Below are 11,884 nucleotides of genomic sequence, written 5' to 3' on the forward strand. Positions count from 1 at the left end.
GGCCACACCAACACCAGACACGGATTTATTAAACTTCTCATTGCAGGTGCCTGGGCCAGGGGTCGACAGAGGTTTACAGTCACCTGCTGTCTGACAGCCGTGAGCTGCAGAGCTGGGAAGGGCAGCCAGGTCCGGGGCAGGAGGGTGCCACGGGGCGCCAGGCGGGAAAGGCCGGCCCACAGCTCCCTGGACCACGGGCAGTGGTGGGGACCCCGGCCCTGACTCCCTGGGGAGCTCGGCCTCCTCCTCAGGGTCCCTGGCTTCAGATCTGACTTACACATCACCCTCCTCGGGCTTTTTCTCCTCTGGGCTTTTTTATCCCTCCTTCTCATGTAAATTATACTTGTTGAGCTCCTACTATGCACTGAGCACACAGTAGGACAGTGGAGAGCACTCTGCAGTGTCACAGGGTGGGGCATCGGCTCCACACTTCTAACCATGTTGACCAGTCAGAGCGGTTTTCCACCCAACCCTGTGCTCTGTCAGCCGGGGAGCCAGGGGGACGTTGTGGGTTCCTCTCTACACAAGCCTCAGAGGTTATGGGACGCCCCCCAAACCCCTCATGTCATCATAAACACCCCTGTGACCACACTTCTTAAACGGAATTGTGCACTCGTTCTCACCCCGCGGTATGGGGCCATTCCTTCCAGCCGCACGGCTTACCTCACCCGTCCACTCAGGCAGGGCTTCCACAGTGTCCACGACGTGTGGACACTGTGCTGGCCGTCTTGGAGCACACAGACCTGCTCACGGGACCTAGAGTCCTGCTGTTCAAACAGTGCCCGTGACCCGGCATCACCAGGAGTTTCTGGGTAAAAGCAGAACCTGTCCCATTTCATGCACATTGAGTCCGTCTCATTTTGACAAGATTCCCAGGTGACTCGTTGCCCGTTAGAGTTGAGAGATGCTGCTCTAGGGAAGAGCTCACACACATTAACATAAAGGAAAGTGTGATCGAGGCCTCGGCTGGAGATGCCACAGGGGATGGTGACAGGGACAGTCACTGAACTCTCCGTGCACTGATTTTGTACAGATACTGTCTTACCTGACCTTTTCTAGACCTTCATCAGGAGAGGATGTGACTGACGGATGAGACCGAGGCCTTGCGAGCTGGGGGTGTGTGCAGTCCACTCAGCTGGTCCTTGCGCGGCACAGATTAGACCCAGGTTTGCCTGAACTGGAGCCCGCGAGAATCTGCCCCCACAGACGCCCTGTCCCCTTCTCAGCTCCTGAGCTGGCTTACGGGTTGGGGCCGCCGCAGACCTCCCTCTAAGGCATTGGCCAAATTTTCTGCTGACCAGTTGGCCAGTCTCTATTCACTTTCTCCCAGAAATGTCCACGCAGACCCTCTGGTCCCCAAGGACCTGGAGGTTACTTGCGCCACTGCGATGGGTGTGTTTTCACATCCTCAGCCAAGCAACCCCAGAAAAGGTGGGGTCAGGAGGGCCAAAGAGCCGGAGGAAAGAGAAGAAGCGCAGAGACGTTCGAACAGAGCCACTGGGTATACTGTACATGTTAGCACGTGCTCCCTCTCTGCAAATTCATTGCATTTGTGTTTTAAGAATGTCCCACCCAGGAATGCCAGTGTATATTTTGAATAAAGAATAGAATTAGCTCAAGTCAAGCCATGCGGTCTTCTATTATTTATGTAAACACTGAATCTCAAGCGATATCTCACTTTTACTTTCACTGAACTTAAAAGTCTTATATTAACAGGAATTAACAACCGACTAGGGTTCCGAATGGGACATCTTCTTAAACCTTAACTATGTTAACTATCCCTTCACTATCTTAATTTCAACACCGAGGAGAAAAAAAATGCAAAGGAGACGTTCGAACAGCCTTCCAACTTCAGCAGAAATTCAGACACTGACCCGTGTCCCTCTGATGACCCTGCTTGTGCCAGGCTGGGAGCTACGGTCCCTCTGAGCTGTTGGCCGGAGCAGCTGTCTGCCTGCCCGGGCGGCAGAGCGGGGGCAGCCCCCAAATACACAAAACTGCTTGGGAGGTCGAGTGAGAGAGGGGCCTGCCCCGGCCCGCTCAGCAGGGTCCCATTCCTGGGTGGGCAGGGGCTGCTGGAGAAGAGCCTGGTTCAGGGACAAAAAGCACGTGCCACGCCCCTCGGGGGACCGCGCCCCTCGGGGGACCGCGCCACGCCCCCAGGGGACCACGCCACGCCCTGGGGAGGAGCCTCTGCGCCAGCTCCTCCGCCGCAGGCCCTGCAGCCCCGAGTCCTTATGGCGCCGACGCACCGACAGCGCGGTGCTGAGAGCGAGGCCTGCGTGGCTGAAATGCCCCGGGGTACCAGCGACACGCTCAGTGGCAGGGCTGCCAGGACCCATCAATCTGCACGAGCAGGAGTTACTGTTCATTTTGCCATCACCAAAATTCCAGTTCATTTTGGGCTCTTTAATGCATGTGCAAATATTTTCCAGAAAACTAGTTTTTATTTGCATATTAAAACTTTCCCTTTGTGCTTTGTCTCCAATAAGTTCCAAAACGTATATTTGCATAATGTGATATTTCTTGCTTTTTCTCTTTGACTTACACCTAGTCAACCCTCCACCTAGTTGGTACCACAAACACGTGTTGCGAGTATTGTCTTCTCTTGCTTTTGTTGTTCTGTTTCAGCTGATTTGTTCATAGTAATAAATACAAATGTCATTTTACTCCTGCTTGATATAAACTTTAAAGGGTAAAACTTTCATTTCTCTTGATGGAAAACGTCAGCCCAAAGTGGAAGCCAAACCACAAAATGTTTCCCTTTTCACAGCAGTGGGGTTTCTCTTGTGGCAGCTACAGCAGGACAGTATGAATGAACGTGGACCCAGGCCAGGAAGGAGCCCTGGGGCCACGGCCATGGGGAGGACACAGGAGTGGGCCCAGAGCAAAGCTCCTCCGACCACAAAGTTCTCTCGAAGAGTCAGCTGCCCGGTGCCTTTTAAACAATTCCGTTTGCAATCACCCAATTATACTCGCTTTTAGCTATACATCGGCTGAGTAAAGTGAGGGGCGTGACTGGTGACTCTTCTCATAAGAAGAACCATGGTAGTTACACATCCACAGCATCGGCCACAACAACCCAAACCTATCCGTAATGCATGAAGCCCAGATGCTGTGCACAACGGTAAAGGCATCGCTATAGACTCCCGACTGCTCAGCTAGAATTAAACCTCTCACTGATTGATGTCCACTCCCGGTCCTAGGATGCAGTTTCTGTTCTCACATTTGTTGATCGCCCACTACATGTGAGGCAATTCACGGGCCAAACCTAGGCTTTCTTCACAACTAATCTTCTTCTTGGAAAAAAGTCTCAAAGGTCAGAAACTGAGTAGTCACTACTGTTAATTTATACCCATTGGATAATAGCTATAATAACAGACAATGATGTAACCATTCAAGGGAGAGGACAGTCACCCTGGGCTCACAAGGTCACCAACAGTTTCACAAGGAGACGGACCTGGGCAGAGGGTCTGGGTGCAGCTCTGGAGGTCAGTGGGCAGAGTCCACACATGGAAGGAGTTGCCACGAGGAGCAGCTGGAAGGGTCCACGTCCCAGGGAGGCATGTGGAGACCGGCCAGCCCAGAGCAGGGGAAATAAAGCCCTTTCCCACAAACGCATGTCTTGTTTGCCAGAGTCCAGCGAAATCACCCTTGGGTTTTCATTCAGGACAATTCAATGACCAGCTATTGAGTAATATGCCCGATTGTCTCCATTGCTTTGATTGATCTCTAATGAAACAGAATAAGTAGGTGGGACGTGTCCAGGTATTCCAAGCCTGACAACTGTGGCTTCTAGGCAGTAGTGGCTCAGGAAAACAGTCAAGGATATGGGGAAAAGCCTTGTCCTCAAGACAGCCAGTTCTTCCGGGGGTGGGGGGGGTCTCACTGGGCCTCCTGAGGGCAGGGCAGGGTTCTCACCAGTGGTCGCCTGCTACTCATATTGAAGGCCCAATAAATCAGCTGATCGATTGATTCCACTTGAAACACACCACCTTGCCTAACACTCTGTGAACACCCAGGACCGCTTCAGCAGCCCACCCTGAGGAGCCCCTTCCTTCCAAATTTCCAAAAGACTAAGGGACGCCTGAAGGAACGATGGTCTCTCTAGAGACCAGCCTCTGAAGACGAAGGGGCTGTGACGGATTCAAGTCTGGATCCAGATTCCACGCTCTGTTCGCTGGGCTGGACTCACTGAACCCTGCGGGCATTTCCCTCCCCTGAAGCCACCGGGCTCTGGCCTCCCAAGAGGAGCCTCTGCTTAGCCCGGGCTTTGTCCCCTCGTGATCTTTATTGACTGCAGAAAAGGAACAAATTCCGTAGCCTGAGGCTGTCTGAAGGTGACAAGTGAGTGGTGGGGAAATAGCCTCACTGGCTGGGTCCTCGTGCTTCCGTGCTGACGGCAGTGCAGCCGCTTCCGGAAGGTTCAGCCCTGGTGTAGTGGGAAGCAGGTCCTCATGGAAGCGTCTTCTGTGAGTACAGAGTCGGCAGACTGATACATTTAGGCTGAGCATTTAGGAGAGACCCTGCAGCAAACTGAAATATGGCTGGCGGGTGGAACCCAGGTCTGGCGCCCCATACGGACACTCCCAGGTGACACGTGTGCGTTGCCTGTCATCTGACCCACGAAACATAGCACAGGTAGCCCTGGGCTGTAGCTTAGGTGACATTTCCTGTCTAGGACCAGACAAAAGAGCAGGTGTCCTGGCTCGTGAGAGAAGACGCCTCAGGTCTCCGGGAAACAGGACACTCTAGAGTGTGCAACCCCACCCCACGCCGGCTGTGTGTGTGTCACTCCCAGCACGTGTGCTTGCGCTCCTGGACGGCTTTCAGTGAGGGGTGCATCCTCGTGGAGGGGCCGGACTGCCAGGCCACTTGCTTGTGCAGCCACATTTGCCACGAGCAGGGAATATTCCTAAGCCAGTGCCCGTGGTCGGGGGGCGTCCTGGGATGGAGGCAGGTCAGCCCCACCCCAGCCCTGTGGATGACGTCCCAGACGGGCGTGTTCCCAGAGCGGAGTCAGAGTGACCAGGGAGGGAAGAACCTGGGCCCCTGCCGGAACACAGCCCACAGACATCGGCCCTAAGTGCCCTGTCTCATCCAAGAAGGAAGAAAAAGGTCGAAAAGTTCAGGCAAAATTAGTGGCAGATGCATTTTTTAGGAGATATTTTCTGTAGCTCCAAAATTGTGCCCAAATCTAACACAGATCCTCAGACCCTAAAAAATCGAATGATTTCGAGTTGTCCCGAACATTTCCCAGTCACGGGGAAGAGAGCGATATTCTAACCGGAGGGAGGGTGGTCGCTGCTTGAATACCTTCTTACCAGAAAGTCACACTTCAGACTCGGGGTTTCCCATGGAAGCGGAAAAGGGGCAAAGAGCAAACTTCAGGGAACTGTCATTGCTGAAGCTGTCATGCGTCAGACAGATTTCAGGGTAAGCAGGTTATAGTGAAGACACATTTCAAACATGGAGACAATGAAATAGGCTGCCTGCCTTCCTTCAAGAACCAGGACGTCGCCCAGGAAATGCTGTGTGTGTTATGCAGAGGGGCTACTCCAGACTCACGACATGGGAATCAGATCAAGCCCCAGTTAACCATGACAGGTGTGTGATGCAGAGGGCTACCCAGACTCACGACATGGGAATCAGATCAAGCCCCAGTTAACCATGACAGGTGTGTGATGCAGAGGGCTACCCCAGACTCACGACATGGGAATCAGATCAAGCCCCAGTTAACCATGACAGGCTGTAAGAGAACGAGCTAATCCACTTGGACAGGAGGGAGAAATGATACGTAGAACCTGGAACGAGGGGGAGAAGATGATTAGTATGTGCAGGTGACATGATTTGTGTGGAAAACCTTTTGATGACAGGCGGGTGCGGGCACGGAGCGCCACGTAATTGGTGAACAGAACCAACAGGTGACGTGGGCGGCCAGTGCTGGGATGTTGGAGAACAGCCTAGGGGGCAGGAGTGGGTGGGGGGAGGAGGGCGCAGGGCAGGCAGCACCCACCCCAGGCCTGCTGCCCAGCACACAGGGACGCTGCCCCCTATGGGGTTTCCAGCAGGGGCAGAGCCTGGACTGATTCCCAGGTTTCAAGGGTCCTTACGGGTCCAAACGGGCCGAAGGACCAGTGAAGGGTCCCAGCTGTCCCGTGGCTGCGATCGTGCTAGGATGGGCGGGCAGCCCCAGCCCTGAGGTCGGTGGGGTGGAGGGCCACGGGGGAGCCCTGGGGAAGGAGGCGCTGCCCCTTCCTGCTCGGCTTCCCTCCTGCCCCAGCAGCTCCAGACCCCAGCCCCATCCTGGAGCCTGGGCGTCACTCTGCGGCACAGGCAGGGCTTGAAGGGGGGACTGAGGAACACCCCAGGAGGCCTTCTCCACCACCTTCTGTGTCCCACTTCCTCTTCCCGCCACTCCTCCCTTGCAAGCCTCTGGGTCCCCCATCCTGCCACGCCTGTCACAGCCGCCCCGTCCGAGCCACCCATGGATTCCGAGAGGGTTCCTGCCCAGGTTTCGGGAGCACCCTGCACACGGTGAGCCCACAGGCCCCTCAGCAGCCCTGGCATTTAATCAACTAGTTGCAGCGCGCCGACAGGAGTGCACAGAGCCTGGTGTTCAGAGCGCACTCTTCCCTTCCAATTCATTTACCATGAGCCCACGAGGACGGTGATGCGCCCCCCGAGGGGATGGGGCTGTAATTGGTCCTTCCTTCTGCCAGTGCGGCTCTGAACCCCAGAGCGTGTCCTGGACACAACTGACACTCAGGAGCCGTGCGCTTTGCCCAGACGCACCCCCAAAGACTTCACCAAAAAGCTATTAGAATAAGTAAATTCAGTAACGTTGCAGGATACAAAATTGATAAACAGAAATCTGTTGCATTTCTATACACTGATGAACTATCAGAAACAGAAATTAAGAAAACAATCCCATTTACAGCTGCATCAAAAAGAATAAATGGTCTAAGAATAAATATAACCAAGGAAGTAAAAGACCTGTTCTCAGAAAACTATAAGACATAGATGAAAGAACTGAAGACAACACAAGCAAATGGAAAGATATTCTGTGCTCATGGGTTGGAAGAATTAATATTGTTAAAATGAGCATACTTTCCAAGGGAATCTATAGATTCAATGCAATCCAATCAAAATAATAATGGCATTTTCACAGAACTAGAACAAATAATTCTAAAATTTGTATAGAACCACAAAAGACCCCAAAGTGCCAAAACCATTTGTGAAAGAAAAACAAAAATAGAGGAATCATGCTCCCTGGTTTCAAACTATACTACAAAGCTATAGTAACCAAAACAGTAAGGTACTGGCACAAAAACAGACACATAACATAGGTCAATGGAACAGAATAGGAGCCCAGAAATAAACCCATGCACCTATGGTCAATTAATCTGCAACAAAGGAGACAAGAATATACAGTGGGGGAAAGACAGTTTCTTCAACAAATGCTGTTGGGAAAATTGAACAGCTACATGCAAAAGAATCAAAATGGACCACCTCCTCACAAAGATAAACTCAAAATGGACTAAAGATTTAAATGTAAAACTTGAAACCATAAAAATCCTAGAAGAACACACAGGCAGTATGCTCTTTGACATGGGTCTTAGCAATATTTTTTTTGGCTATGTCTCCTCAGGCAAGAGAAAAGATGTTTGCAAATGATACATCCAATAATGGGTTAATATCCAAACTATGCAAGGAGCTCATATAACTCATCGAAGAAACAAAGAGTCCAAATAAAAATTGGGCAGAAGACCTGAATAGACATTTTTCCAAAGAAGACAAAGAGATGGCCAACAGGCACATGAAAAGATGCTCAACATGACTAGTCATCAGGGAAATGGGGATCAAAACCACAGTGAGATGTCACCACACAGCAGTCAGAAAGGCTATCGTCTGAAAGACACCAAATAACAAGTGTCGTCGAGGGTGTGGAGAAAAGGGAGCCCTCGTGCACTGTCGGTGGGAATGTAAACTGCTGCAGCCACTGTGGAGAACAGTACGGAGGTTCCTCAGAAAACTAAAACCAGAACCACCATATTACTCAGCAATTCCACTTCTGGGCATTTTTACAAAGAAAACAAAAACACTAATTTGAGAAGATATAAGTACCCCTATGGTCACTGCAGCATTATTTACAATAGCCAAGATACAGAAGCAGCCCAAGTGACCATCACAGATGAATGGATAAAGAAGATGTGGTACATACACGCAATGGAATATTACTCAGCCATAAAAGAAGGATGAAATCTTGTCATTTGTGACAACATGGATGAACCTAGAGGGTATTATGCTAAGTGAAATAAGTCAGGCATTGAAAGACAAACACTGTATGATCTCACTTATATGCGGAATCTTAAAAAAAAAAACAGAACAAACATAACAAAACAGAAACAGAGTCATACATACAGAGAACAAACAGGTGGTTGCCAGAAGGGAGGGGAGTGGAGGGATGAGAGAAATAGGTGAGGGAGGTTAAGAGGGACAAACTTCCAGTTATAAAATAAATAAGTCCCAGGGATGAAATGTACAGTGTGGGGAACATAGCCGATAATATTGTTATAACTTTATGTGACGACAGACGGTAACCAGACTTTGTGGTGATCATTCTGAAATGTGTAAAAATATCAAATCACTATGTTATACACATAAAATAATATAATATTGTAAGTCAACTATATTTCAATAAAATAATGTTTAAGTGTTTACTGTTAGGGTAAACAATCAAAAATTTGGGAGACCAAACAATACCTCCAAGTAAGTCCCAGAGGGCAGTAAACTGGGGGGTTGGTCAGAGTCTCAGGGCACATCCTTGGCAAACCTCAAAGACGCATAGTTAACAAATAGGTGTGTTTCTAGAATAATCCCAACGTCTGAACAATACTCAGCACAGACACCCACAGACGCACAAAGAAGCGACACCATGCCAGCTCTTGCCGGGAATGCAGGCAGGATTTCCACATCTGGAGGACAGAATATTCCAGGTGGAACCGCTCAAGGGAACAAAGACATGGGAGTGCCTGGGGGACTCCACAGGCCTTGTTGCTGCCAGGACTTAACTCTGGTCCCAGGAAGCTCCCCTGGGCACCTGGGGGTGGGGGGATTATGTTTGTCTTAACACAGTCACTCCACCAGTGGAGCTCTGGCACCAGGGAGGTGGCAGCTCCAGCCAAGGGGCCAACTAGCAGTTCCTAGTTCACAGAGCTAATTGCCCCGTGACTACATACGCTTCTGCTCAGACACCAGCAAAGCAGGCACACTGGAAACTCAACAGCAACAACAGATTTGCACAAACTTACCAAGAATTTTGCAATCGGAAAATCTAGGGGAATTTTTTAAAATTTCATCATAAAGTTTGTTTTGTTCCAAAAAACTTTTTGCGTTTGAATTACACGTGGGAGGGAGCCATACGGTCTTTTCAGTGTTAGGGCCTTAAATGTTTACAGCAGGGCCTGCCCACGACGAAACCCAGCCAGGAAACAGAGGGAGGTGAGAACCTCGCAGAGCCCGTGGTCACTTCTCCGCGGCATCCAGCTCCAGCCTCTGCAGGACGCCTTGCTCCCGGACCCCGGAACAAATGCCCCTCCATCTCGTGGGCTGCGTGTGCTCGCCCCTCGCTGTCTTCCCCCCACCCCCAAGTCCCGTGACATCACAGGTGCGCGTCCACAGCCCTGACCTCGCCCCCAGGCACCCTGCTGCGTCTGTGGACAGACCGTGCAGGTGAGGGCGGCAGGGTGGTTCCCACGCCTCTTGCTGCCCTCGCTTCCTCCGTTTGCCTCACCCCACCCCAGATTCCACCACTGTTCCAGTAGCTTTAACCTCAAAATGCACTGCACGCCCTCCTCTCCCTGTGCCCCTCGACCGGATCCCGAGCCACTGCAGGTCCGGCCTCTGTTCTCAGGGGAGCGAGCTCTTCAAACACCATCAGAGTAGGCTGTTCCTCCCCTCAGGGTCCCCCTGCAGCAGCCCATCCCCCGCCCCGGGCTGTTACACAGGCTCCCTTCTCGCCCCCAGAAAGGCCGCTCACTCCGCCTCAGGACCTCTGCACTCGCTGCCCCTCTCGTGCAGATTTTAACCCGAGGGTCCTCTCCCCAGGGACACCCTGCTACGTGTTACCATGTCTGGCCAGCGCCCGCCCTGTCAGATTCCCTGTCTATCCTGCTCGCAGGTCTTACAGCGTGCAGGGGTTCCGCCTGTCGTCCATAAGTTCCGGGGAGCAGAGACTTTGGCCACGGTGTTCCCAGCTTTATTCCGAGCGCCGAAACCACTGTGTGCTTTATAGTAAACGGTAAGTGAGGGGTGCTGAACTCACGAAAGGACCGAGGAGGGGGAGGGCAAGTGGCAAACTTGGGCCAGTGACCCCAAACTGGCCTGCGGATGTGCTTTATTCCACCTCTAATTGTTTCCTTTAAAACATGTTCCTGTTTAAAATCAGGAGATTCTGAGGCAAAACCCAGATTTCCAGATGCTCCTGGCAGCCCTGCCCTCTGCGTGGGCACCCTGGGTTTTCGAGCCCCTCCTGTCCTCCCCACGTCCCTCCTGCCCCTGAGACGTGGGCCTGGTTGACGTGCACAGGGCGCAGTCAGAGGCTCCTTCCCTTCTTTTAAGGGCGAAGCCTCATCAGGGAAGGGCATCCGGGCTGCCAGGGCTGTGGGCAGGGGGCGACCCCAGGGCCACGGCAGGTCCGCGCGAAATTCCTCCTCAGCCAAGACCCCAGGCAGGGGTCAGGGGGCCCCCCAGCTCCTCCCGCAGGACTCGGGACTCAGCCGGGAAGAGCCAGACTCCCCTGCAGCCCCAGGAAGCGGGCCGGGGTCCCCAGACCCTGGAGTCACAACCCGGGCCTCCCCTCGGGGTCACTGGTGAGCTTTCAAACATCACTGAGGTCAAAACAGAACAAGCAGCAGCGGTGTCAGGGCCTCCGGTGAGGGCAGATCAGGTCACGGTTCCTGGCTGTCAGGGTTTGCGAGACTCCCGGTGATTATGATTCACGCCCAGGATTGAAAATCTGGGCTGCGATGTCAGGCCAGGTGCGCGAGAAGAACCCCCAGGCAAAGCGCGAGGAGAGGCTGGCGGGGACGGGCAGAGCCGGAGCGCGCAAAGGTGAGAGCGAGAAGCAGCGCCAGCTTAGGGAGGGCAGGCGGCCCCTCAGCCCCATTGGAGGCCCCCCACCCCCTCTCCCTCCACCCCCAGTGCCCCCAAACCTCAGTCTCAGGAGGGAAGACGCGGGCCAGGGGCCACCCACCCCGATGCCCCCCCAGCCCAGCCTCTGCCATCAGCCACCTTTAATTATGAAACACGGCGGGCGAGGTGGGCTCAGCCCAAGGACCCCCAGAGGTCCCGGGGACTCCAGCGCCAGGCTCTGGTCACCCCCAGAGGGCCCCTGGGGCACGTGTCCCATGGGAGAGACACTCCTCTTCCGTCTCACAGCTGTCGGGGTCCCGAGTGGCCTTGGAAGGTCACTGCCAGCCAGAGTTTACAGGACATGCTGCCCCTGGTCCCCTCCCCCACCCCACTGGGTGTCTCCATCTCTCTCCATCTCTGTCTCCCCCTTTCCCCTCCCACTCTCCCTCCAATTCAGGGCGTCTCTCCCATTTTGAATCACATGTGGGAGCCTGACCTGGACACAGGGAGACTTGCTGAGCTGTCCCTGGGTGAGCAGCCTTCCTCTCCTTGAATTCAGTCCAGATCAAGAAAAACAAACTCTCCTCGCTGGAAACACAGGGGAGGGTCTTGCTTCTTGGGGAGCAAGAGTTTTCGGGGTTACACGTTGGCCCTCTGCCCAAACCGACCTCGCTGTGCTGATTTCTAATCGAAGAAGCATCCTTGCCTGTTACAGTTTGTAGTAAAGGCGCCCCTGATAACAAAACTC

This window comes from Phocoena sinus, chromosome 12, assembly GCF_008692025.1.
Source record: "Phocoena sinus isolate mPhoSin1 chromosome 12, mPhoSin1.pri, whole genome shotgun sequence".
NCBI classification, from domain to species: domain Eukaryota; kingdom Metazoa; phylum Chordata; class Mammalia; order Artiodactyla; family Phocoenidae; genus Phocoena; species Phocoena sinus.